The following is a 12,313-nucleotide window of genomic DNA, read 5'->3' as shown; positions in this document are numbered from 1 at the left end:
ACAGACATTAGTTCTGGCCAACATTATTTTACAATGGCTGATGTTCGTAAAACGCAACGATATTGGCAGATACTGATGTTCATTTTTTACATCTGTGCATCCCTAATTCTTACTATTTCAACAATTATTATCATTATTAGGGCTGGGCAATTAATTGGAAATTTGATGAAATGACAATACGGCCTAATGAAATTTACAAATTGCAGAAGTTTTTAATATTTCTTAAACTTGAAATGTCAAAATAGCAGTTTAATACATTCATTTTCTGCAGCAGCAGAGATTATATGCACATTATGCAATAATGCAAGTGTAGTTTTTTAGAATAGTTTACAAAAATCATCCTTTTCGTGTTTTTATGTATGTTTTGTTTTAATCAAAATGAGTGACATAAAAATGATAATCCCCTTCAAAAAAAAAATTGGTATCAAATTTGCAATATGAGCAAAAATAAGTAGTTTATTCTAATATTGATGAAGCTTTGAATTAGTTAATTCCCCCAGCTGCAGTTAGCTTATAGCCAGCTTTACAAGCTTCACCTCCCCCACCCCAGCTGCCTCCTTTATAGCTTAAAGCTTGTTGCATCCTCATATTCAGATTTGTGCTGCTATGGATTAATTGCTTCTGAAATAATTGCATTTTCTCAATACACATTGTCATCTATGTGTCCATCCATGTGGGGTTTCTAGCCCTGTGCTCCCTGAAAAGTCAAAGCATGTTGCTTGACTAACCAAGGGAGCATCTTTAGAGCAAAACCTTCCCAGCCAAGTAAAACTATGTATCCATTTTGCAATGAAATGGTAAAATGTATGATAATTGTTCCTGACTTAATGTAGGTCATTATGTGAATTGATTTATTGCTTCAATTTGTTGAAAAATGCAGAAGTTGAGTAACCTAATAATAATTGCATATTAAATCGCAATATCGGGGGGAAAGAAATCGCAATTTGATTATTTTTCCAAATCGTTCAGCCCTAATTATTATTACCATAGTCATTATGATCATCGTCACTATCATTATCATCATCATCATCATCTATGATTGTTGTTTTAACATTTATGTTACGTTATTGATCCCAAATGGAGAATGCACTAACAGATCACTTCATCAGGTACATCTGTTTAACTGCACATTAATGCAAACATCTAACCTGCCACTTACATGGCAACAACTACTGCATTTAGACATGATCAAGATAAAATTGAAAATTCAAACCGAGCATCAGAGTGGAGGAAAAAAGGTAATTAAAATGACTGAATGTGCCATGGCTGTTGGTGCCAAACAGGCTGATCTGAACATTTAAAAAAAACTGCTGATCTACTGGAATTTTTACACACAACCTTGTTTACGGTTAACAGAGAATGGCCTGGAAAAGAGAATAAAAACAGTAACTACAGTTCTCTGTGCCAAAATGCCTTAGAAAGGCATCTCTGAACTTACAACACAGCAAACCTTGAAGCAGGCAGGCTACACTACAGCTAAAGAAGACCACACGTAGTGCCACGTCTCTCAGCTAAGAGCAAGAAAGGGAGGCTACAAGAAATTAGACAATAGCAGGCTGGAAAAACATTGCCTGGTCTGATGAGTTCTCAATTCTCAATTTCTGTTATGACATTTGAATGGTAGGGTCAAACTTTGTCAGAAAAAACAGGAATGCCTATCACACTACTGTATTAGTATGATTTTTAGACTAGATAAACAGCCTATATGCCAACTTGGAAGCACGACTACAATGAACAGGTGAAAGTGCAGACACTAAATGATACAGCTAGCCTCTTGCCACGTCTACTGGACAGACCATCCTTTGACAGATTTCCTCTTCTGTTGCATATGTACGTATCCATGTATGATGAAGCTTTTTTCCTCTGCCTCGCAGCCATGGTGAATGTCCTAAAGACCTGCAGGACTTTCATCAAGAAGTGCAAGAGGCACCAAGCCCACCAAGTTACACAGAACAAGAAGGGAAAGGATTACCTCTATGCTTAGGGTAAGAGAAAATATGACAGAAAGCAGAGCGGGTATGGCAGTCAAATGAAGGCCCTTTTCAGAAAGAAGGCTACAAATAGAAATCGTGTTGAGGCGTGAGTATGTCGAACCCAACTGCAGATCCGAGAATGCTGGCTATCAAGAGATGCATGCAACTTCAAGTTGGGTGGTGAGAGAAAGGGCCAAGTCATCCAGTTCTTAACTGGAGGAAGTTATCAAAATTTTCAACAAATGTATGGGGGAAAAATCCATGGAGAAGCAAACATTCATTTGAGTAAACTGTATTCTGCATAAAGGTCTTGGAACTGCCCCAAGACTCAGGAGGAGGACTTGATCATGGAAGCAAAGCTCTCAGATGCTGTCTTGAGCTTCATACCAGCTCAACCAGTCCAATCTTGCATCATAAATGCCTCCTCTTGGTCACTGGACACAAGTGCGACTAAAAAAAAGAGACACCTATCAACCAACAACTATAGCACATTGAAAGTCACTTATATCACCTTTCTGATCCTGTGTTTAAACATCAGCAGATCATCTTGACCGTGTCGATATGCCTTAATGCATTGGTTGCTTCCATGTGACTGGGTGATCATATATAGTGCTTAACAAATTTATTAGACCACCACCCAAAGTAAGGTTTATGCCACAGCTGCCCTAAATTAACAGCATTGGTAATTACCAAAATCATTTTTTATGTTTCTGCAATGGTGAATACACCAATATGTAGAAGCTCTTTAACCCAAATGATATTTTTAATGCTAAAATACAATTATTATTGTTATCCATGAATTTTCAAATTTACTGACTCACAAAAAAAAAACGGAAAAAATAGTAAGGCACTTTGTTATATCTTAATTAATATGTCAAATTATAGTTATTTACTTGCATTCCTGAAGAGAAAAATGAGTTTTAGTGGTTGAATGTTATGCTTTATTAATTTCTGACTTCTCAGAGAAGCCCAGTGAGCCGGCTCAAATTTGGATATAAAAAGGTGAATTCAGTTTGAAATTCCTCATTCCTGTTCAAAATGGTAAAACGTGGAGAGCTCACTGAAAATGAAAGAGTCCGCATTAAAGCACTTCATGATGCTGGATGATCTCTGAGACAAATATGACAGGTGGTCTAATAAGTTTGTTAAGCACTGTATCTATGCTCATGTGCAGTTAAAGTAGTGCACCAATGAATGGACATGTATTTCATAATGTAGGTTCTTGTTATTAACTGTCATATGTACATTTTTAATTTTAAAAAAGTTAAGAATTGACCCAATATCATGTGGTCTGAGAAAATCCTGTCAATTCTTGTTTTTGATTAAAGTTTTCGTAACGATAAAAATAAATCCAGATGATCTATTTTACAGTCTACAAGCTCCTGATGTTAGTGTACAATGCTGAATATTTACTACTGACAGATTTTAACCGTCACTCGCTGCAGATCTGGAAGTCTTTTACTGAGTAAATGCAGCATTAGCACAGTTTACATTGCACTTCAAGCCAGTTTTACTATTTTTTAATTGGTTGTGATATACATGTTTATATGGGTTTCCCAACTAACTCAATGTTTGATCAAAAAACTCTCCATTAACACTAAAACACTCTGTTATTACCTTTACTTTGGTATGCAGTGCTGGGCGGTGATCCTGCAGATGCTGCTTTAAGTTTGTTGTTTTTAACACAGTTGCTCCAAATATTTTCCATTTTGCAAACGGGGAATCCGTCTTCCTGAATAACTCCCAGTTCATTGTTCGTGTACCCGTAATGCCTTCACACTGCCAACTTCACTCTTCATCTCTTCGTTGGATATACAGCTTCACTGCTGTGTCCTTTGCTATAGTTAAGCTTATTTAGCATAGCCTGTCACTTGATAAGCACGACACATTAAGCTGGTGCACCACAGCTGGTGTCGCTTTGTTTTTGTTCCGAGCAGGCTGAAGAAAAAAATAATGCTCAGGCCAGTTTATTTGAGCATGAAAACAGAAACATCAGTTGCAGCAGAGCCTTAAACATTACTTTTAACCACAACATGCCACGTATAAATGGTGTGAAAGAAGAGAAAAGACTGTTGAGCCAAGAAAGCCTGCAACTATGTAACTGTGCTGCAAGAGAGGAGGTGATTTGAACAGTGTGATAGTAGCTGTAAATGTGTACTGCCCCCTAATTGTCGAACAAATGGTTAGAGGATGAAAAGAGACTTATTCCACAAAGCTCTCATTAGTGATTAGCAGCAGAAAAAGGATATCCTTAAATCTTATTTTGGAGCTCAAACTTGTTATTGAGGCCATCTGTTAGATGTCACTTGATTTGTGCAGTGGCTTTGTGGGTGATGTATGCATGACATAATGACACAGTGTTTGTTACTGGCAACACTTTCTGCTGAGAGTGAATGCAGTTAAGTGCATTTTTTCAAATTGTGTAATTATGTGTCAGTACCTGCCCCTGTGCAATTAAGAGCACACTCCCACTAGACACTATGCACCATGCCCAAGCATGCCTGAGCCCCAAAGCTTTTAAAAAAATTGACTGTTGTGCGTGCTGCGTACCTTACATGATCACAGTACACTTCTTAGTCCTGGCACGATAAAAAAAACCCACAGATACACTGATCCATCGGTTTAAGATGGGTATTGATGTATATCAGTCCCTTTGACAAACAACGGCCATCATCAAATAATGTTGGTATGAACTTAGTAGCATATGCTGATCATTTGCGTCAAGTCAATTTAATATGTGCATTAAACACACCTAACAGCTGATTCAGAGATTTGTTATTAGGCAGGTGAAATCACATGCTGGACAAACTCAACACAAGAGAAAATGCAGGCATTGTAAGAGTCTTGCACCAAAAGAGCTGATTTAAAAAACATCTGCATCGGTACTAGTTATTGGGTAATTCCTGTATCAAACATCTGTATCGGCATCAGTCCTGATATCTCATGCAGGTGCTTAAACACAGGTACACAATGAACACATTATGTATAATTAATAGGGCTGAACAATTTGGGAAAATAACTTAATAGCGATTTTTTCCCCAGTATTGTAATTGCGATTTGATATGCAAGTTCCTATTTTGTGTTAGAAAAAACAAAAAACAAACAACAACAACAACAAAAAAAACACAAGCAATAAATCACTTTACATTATACCCAACACAATATGAGATCAAACTAGAGCTGAAGAACTTTGAAAATATCTAATTGTGATGATTCTGACTTCTATTGAAAATTGGATAGTAATTAATGTATTAAAGGGAGTTATATCTTTTATATCATTTTCATATTAAATGTAAAATAAAATGTACAAAAAAGTAAAAAAAAAAAATGCCTGTGGATGATTGCATGATCTTTAATGCATAACATCTCTGCTGCACAAAAAAGGTTTAAACTGCTATTTGACACAAAATTCTGCTTAAAGAAATATTGCACGTTCTGCAATTTGAAAATTGCAGCAGGCCATATTGTGATTCAATCTAATTTTCGATTGATTGCCCAGCCCTTTAAATTAATATGACTGCTCTTGTCAACAATCATTTTAAACAATGGTGTTATCAGACACAGCCCTGGTATGTTACAGGGCAGTATTTGACCAATTAGCTCAACGTAAACCACAAAGTGAGTAAACTTACTATCATGTTGTCTTGCTATGTTCTCCATTGTGTTGACTCCGCGAGATTGCGTATCTTGTAAACAGTGTGTGTCTTACTGCGATTTTATTGCGTACCTTTGCCCAGGCTTGGTTGGGCTTGGAGAAATATAAGTGCAGGTCAGCAGGGGGCTGGAGTCAGTTGTGCTTCGGCACCTGGGCTTAATGCTAATGCTCCCTTAGAAAGAGAATTTAAAGCGTGCCAGAGTTTGTTCGCAATTGTTTTTTAAGTGAATACAGTAAAGTTAAATAATATTGGTTCTCCTAGACTTGGATTTTTGCTGCTGTGGTATCAAGTAAGGTATCAACATTTTTTGTTTGTTTTTCAGCAATCATGGTTATTTACAACTCTGACCGTTATGCATGTCTGTATGTATAACAATGCCCCTCCACTGCACATTTGTACATTTTTTTGTTGACAAATTGCTATTTTTGTATCTTATTCTATCCAATGTTGACATTAAGTTTGTTGCTGTACAAAAACTTGTTATACACCTGTGTTTTCAGCTTTTGCACCAAAAACACTTTGACAAATTTCTTGCATGTGTAAACAGATTTAAGAATTAAATGGATTTCTATTTTAATTCCAATAGAGCCCAGGTAAGCTCAGAAGGGTCACTGCACTTAGTGAATGAAGTATCTGTTTTAAATCATGATCCCTCAAAATCTCACTACCTTGCTTTATTACATTGTGTGTTCCCAGCTATTAGCCAGGGTTAAGCTAAATAAATCAGCCCAAAGAAACAAGCTGTCTCCCAACAATGCTTCAGAGAGAGGACAAAAGCTGCAAAGTTTACAGTAAGCTATGTATGACTGAAATTTTGAACAATAATATGGACTATCTTTGGTGCTAGAAAGAGTTAATTTGATGGAGACAGGGAAAAGACAATGCTTCTAAAAATGAGAAAATGTTTAGTCTCCGTGCAGGCTGTGCTGACACAAAGATCAGTATCATTTTGCAGTAAGAATTATCAATAAATGCCACATGATCACCACATATGTGCATTTAACAGTAAATATTAAAAAGTAAAATTATTGTTTTTCTCTGTAAAGTAGTTGTGATAACTTCTAAAACCTACACGATCCATAAGTGCCACAACCCATACATGCTTTGAGTTTGCTCTGTCTGTTGGTGCCACATCATCTACTTGCTCAATTTTTGAAGCAAAGAGAAATGTAGCCCAGAGCTGCTGGATTTGAAATGTCATGCAGGAATAAGGAGAAAAACAAAGAAACAACATGTTACTTTTGCAAAATCTTGACTTATAAACTCAGCATTTGTGCATTTAAAAAATCATATGGCGAGTAAGTTTTGGTTCATTAAAGAGGTAGTTAACACTTGAGCATTTTTTTCAGCTGTACACTGAACTATCTGATTGTACTTTGATGAAACATATCAATGTCGGTGTTATGCTGGTGACATTTGCACAAAGCTGATAAAAATCTGCATCTTATGGCTTGAAATGACCTCAAACGAACAGAGTTAGCTCTCGGCAGTGAGTTTACTTAAACTTTAACTTAAAACTCTGTCTTAAAAATATATTTAGTAAAACAACGAATTGTGATAAAATTGTGATTTGGCCATAGAAAAATCAGGATATGATAATTTTTTTAGTCTTGCCCACCTCTACCAAATACAGATCTCACATGACATATAAGAGCACAATTAGCTATAGAGTGTATGGAACAGCTGGAGCACTGCAGCCACTGAGTGTCCCACATGTCTGCGCGACATTGTACCTTACATGCTTTATATTTTTTTACTGAAAGTGACAGCTTTGCTGGTCATTGCTCTATCAGCACTAAAAGCATTTATTTTTATCCTTTGTTTTGTCAATCACCCTGCCTCTTGCCCAATGACAGCTGGGATCGGCTTCAGGCCGCAACCACAAAACAGTGTAGATAATTGATGGACGATTTCAAAGTCCTTCGTGCTTTTATTTGTAAATTTAGTTGAATTTGTATTATGGAACTTTGTTACTTGTAACACCAACCTGCAGATAAAATTCTAATAAGGAAAATATATTAAGCATGCATTGAGTTCACTGTCCCTTATTAAGTATGTCTTTCTCTATCAATAAAAGAGTTAGCAGGTTATCTTTTGTGATTAAATTGATCATTCTATCATTGATTGCATTGTTCCAAGTTTCTCATGGACTTTTACTGACCTTCAGTAAAGTAAAATAAAGTAACATGGATAAAACAAGATATCCCCAGGAGGATAGAAACAAGAGAACAGGGAACATATTTAAATATGCAACTAGGTTAACAAATAGCAGAAGAGAATAAATGGTAGATGCAGAAAATAATCAGAGTCTGACATCTGGCTGTAGTGGGGTTTGAGAGTCAGAGGTCATAAGCCTGCAGCAGAGGGACCTTTTTGGCCTAAATCTGCTTTTCTGGCTTTAGCAAACCTCCAACACGAGACAATGAGCTCATCACCATGATTACAGAAGCTCAGCTTGTTCTGCTCTGCTCACGCAGTCGGACATGAGTTTAACATGGACAAGTTCAGAAAGTGGTTTACTGGGCTGGAGGTGTCATGCAGAACAAATCCATACTGAACAGCATATTAACAGAAAAGTTACTGTAACATGGATACAATTAGCTACTTTTCTCCTATTAACTTAAATACAGGATGGACATGAGACCAGAATTCAAACTTTGATATGATAATAATAAAAAGTCTAATGAAATAGATACCTGTTTCAACATCAGGGCAACAAAATAATGTACTCAGTTTTTGCAAGCAAACTTCTGCACAATGGTGGTGGGCAATTAGCATCAAATTTGATGCATAAGACACTTAAATGCTGTTTTTTAAATTAGAATAAATTAGAATTGATTATGATGTACAAAATTTATTTAGTGTGGCAAAAGTAAAACTGCATTAAATTCAATGTACGAAAATAAACAATTTAGCCCAAACTCTACCAGAATGAGAAACAGCACAGAGCAACACAGTAGAAGCAGGAAAACAGGAGGTGATGACATATTTATGCTATGTCAGTGGTACCAGGCTTAAGTGTTGATTGGCTAATGCTCATGTGACATCCAGCCAATCAGATTGTGTTGCATACAAGACATCTGGTGACTCTGTGGAGGTGAAAATATTTTTTTAACAGAGCAGAAGAAGTGACCTGTTGGACAAACTCTGATCCTATTTGGGGTCAAATGTCAGAAAAATGTTGACATACTACAAATCTCACACCAAAAGAAGCCGATATCAGCATTGGCTAAATGTTGTTTTAAACATCATTATCAGTATCTAAAGTCAACTGAAAATCTAACCTGTTCAATTGACAGCTCACAATCTGCGGTGACACACAGCGGGACAGGCCAAGCTGGAAGGGGTTGTTGCTATTTTTAACCTCATCTAAATAAAACTGGGGTGTACTGATATATAATCAAACTTGTGGAACGCTGGTTTGATTGAAAAGATTTGTCAAGTGAAAACAGCAGATAGTGTTGAAATTGTGAAGGAACTAAAACTAGCACTGAATTTTGGGTGAAACACATGATTTAGTTTACCTATTTAATCATGCAAACTAGAATTCATAACACTTTACCATTCAAGACTATTTGGTAAAGTGCTGTCCTAAGCTGAAACCCACTTATGGTTCAGTTAAAATTTAACATTCACAGAAACCAAACTGGATTTAGGTTGTATGCAGCCACTGTAAATTTGCAGTTTCATCAAACACCATGTCCCCAGTGTAAAGAAAATTAAACCACATATAAAACATTTTCCCCAGACAGTCTGAACAATAACGTTCATTAAAGGTAAACGGACAAAATGTAATCTGTTCAATTTTGGGTCCAAGAGGATGTATTTGCTAAATTTGAAGATAATCCTGAGATAATCCCGGTTTCCTGAGATCCCACTTTCACAAGAATAGGATATTATGAGGCTGCCTGCAAGAAGCCAAGGTTTAAAATGTGCAAATATGAAGGTGTTATGTTATAAAAATTATCATCAGTTTTAGATTTATTAATTTGAATTTTGTGTTACATGTTTCCAACAATCTGAATTTTGTTTGATAGTCTATGCTGATGATTAGTGACTTGTTCTGATCTAGTTTCCCTTTCTTTGTGTGGTAATTAAAAATTCAAAGATTATTTATTCATTATTGTCATTTGAAGTGTTGGCAAGTCCCTTAAAGTTGTAGAGCTGTAGAGCAAAGCTGGTATACTATATACTCTGTGGCTTCACTACACCAAAGCTATCCCAATGAGATACTGTATGTAGCATGCTAGGCTACAGCAGCACGAGAAAGTAGTTGTTAATTTTATTGAACTTTTCTTTTGTTAATACTATTTTTGTAGGCTATATTTGGTTGAACTGCCCTGTACTGAATTAATCAGCTTTAATTTGTAAACTTTAAGTTAAATTTGGTTTGCAGTACCATACTAAATGGTTTCTGTGGCAGACAAAACAGACATCGCTCCCGATGTTCCTTGCTTGGCCGACCAAGTTGATTTTGGTCAGGTGAGAGCTGATTGCCCAACCAATTTCACCATGGGTCTCAAACTCGTGGCCCACGGGTCAATTGTGGCCCGCAGGAAGATATTTTGTGGCCCCCTACTTGATATCAAAGTGTAGTGTTAGTGCGGTCCGCGCATTTTACGCATGCACACTACAGCCTCAGTTACAAAAATTAAACAGTTTCTGCTGCCAATTAACAACACTGCAGCTTTAAAGCCAACAAAAGTCTCAATTCATATTATATCCATAATATGAATAAGCATTAAGAGATAAGAACAAGAATTCAAAATAGGTGCTTTAATCCCCAAATGTATTTGATTAACACACTGCAGCCAAAAAAACACACGCTTTTGTTGTCTTCATAATAAATGAGTTTATTGCCAGCAGTACCAGGTTGCTGGTCCTAGAGTCTCTGCTGCTGCTTCTCAACTTATTCTGCAACTAAACGATGCAGACATAAGAAACTGCGATCACAGCTCACTGATGTGACAGGAAGGGTCAGAGATATGGATAGGAGTTTAAATAAGTCTATAAAGGCATCCAAAGGTTTTTGCCTTGTAAAACCAAACTTCTTCCCCTGAGTGGGATTAAAACAGCTGCGCCTAGGATGACAAATGTTTCCCCTGCGTAATTGTCTGTCAGACACAAACACAGACATTGTATCTCACTTTGGTGAGCGACTCAGTTCAATATTCCAACTGATTTAATCCCTCATTAATATGATCTGTAATGCCAAAATAACATCAACTAATTCTATCAACATACGATTTAATTTCATGTCAACAAGAAGTGAAATTGTGGTCTTGATCACTTAAGTTTAAACGGGACGTCGTTTATAAACTCTGTGGCATATTTAACTACAGGTCTTGTCAAATGGTAAAAAATCCTCCCATAACAATAAAAGCAGTTCTTTACAACTGAACATTTAAACCCAATCTGGACACAGGCTGTCCTATTACATGACAGGTCGGCATTACTTGAAAAGAAGTTCTCTTCCTAGCTTTGCCCTTTTGTGTGCAAAACATGCAGCACTCATTTAATGGTACCTGCATCTAATATTGGATTATTTCTCTTTATAAGCATTACAGCAGCCTATATATCAGTCGTTGGTCATATTGATATTGCTAAAAATTTGTCTGGCCCACAGGACTTCCCACTGGAGCAAATCCGGCCCCTGACCCAAAATGAGTTTGAGACCCCTGAATTAAACCAACTTACTGGAAGGTGTCAGCCCTACACAGCAGAGTGCTGAGGTGTTGCAGAACAGTGATTGATAGATAACATCATCTATTGCAATAGTTAATCAGCTGTCAAACAACCCCTCCCCAAGCTATTTCACACTGGTCAACTACTCTACATGTCAGTGGAAAGACTCAACACAGCTAGACTACTGAAGAATGGAGCTCTGCAAGCAAGGAGACTGTTTTTGCTCATTTATTAGTCACCACGAGTTCATATCTTTCCCTTGTTTCATCCTTTCTCTCTTCCTGCTTTGGTGATCAGCTGATAATGGGTGTTCACTCTTTTACATACTCAGCTGATCAGATTCTGCCACAACCTTGTTTGACTAATGATGCAGCTGTCATTTTTTAGATCTGTCATTCTCTCCTTCACAGTCATCCTGTTGTTTCAGTGTGAATGCTGCAATTCTCCTCCACCCCAGCCACCTCCATTCAGTTCATCAGCATCTAGCACAGATCCTCACTGGTCTTCTCCTCATCTCATCCTGCATGCCTCAGTCTCCTCCTCCAAGCCAACTCATTGGTTCCTGGTCCACTGTCTCAGAAGTCTTCTCCTCATCTGATCCTGCACTCCTCAACACCCCCATCAGTGTCTATACTCCATAGGGGGCTATCCTATTCCTGCCGTTTGCCTCACCACCCCTTTAAGTACATGGAATCTCATCACCAAAGACTTTGCACATTTTCCTTCTTTAAAAATTTGTAAAATAAATTATTGTTAAAATCATATTAAGTCTCTCTCAAATGACTGAAATGTTGTTTAACCCTTAATGCTGTCATCTTTAGTGCCATTACTGCGAAATACCCTATCATACAGGCATATTATTGGTTGCACTGGTATACATGACACTGCATTTATTAGATGAAAAACAGCTAACTAAATTGCATCTTATGATGCTGATAGGTTAGCATTTTGACTGCATCCCACACACAGAGGGTATAGTCCTCCCACAGTCCCGCAAGT

At 37.2% G+C, this 12,313-nt stretch overlaps 1 protein-coding gene and 1 pseudogene across 4 annotated transcripts in view; one reads left to right on the top strand and one right to left on the bottom strand.

Moving 5' to 3' along the window:
• The window catches only part of tjp2a (tight junction protein 2a (zona occludens 2)), a 63,757-nt gene that overhangs the window by 18,371 nt on the left and 33,073 nt on the right, over positions 1 to 12,313 (bottom strand). The window lies entirely within an intron of this gene.
• LOC121524906 lies at positions 1,877 to 11,955 on the top strand (annotated as a pseudogene).

This window comes from Cheilinus undulatus, linkage group 17 (assembly GCF_018320785.1).
Source record: "Cheilinus undulatus linkage group 17, ASM1832078v1, whole genome shotgun sequence".
Taxonomy (NCBI): domain Eukaryota; kingdom Metazoa; phylum Chordata; class Actinopteri; order Labriformes; family Labridae; genus Cheilinus; species Cheilinus undulatus.
The sequence above is the reverse complement of the archived record's forward strand: the minus strand, read 5'-3'. Positions and strand labels throughout refer to the sequence as shown.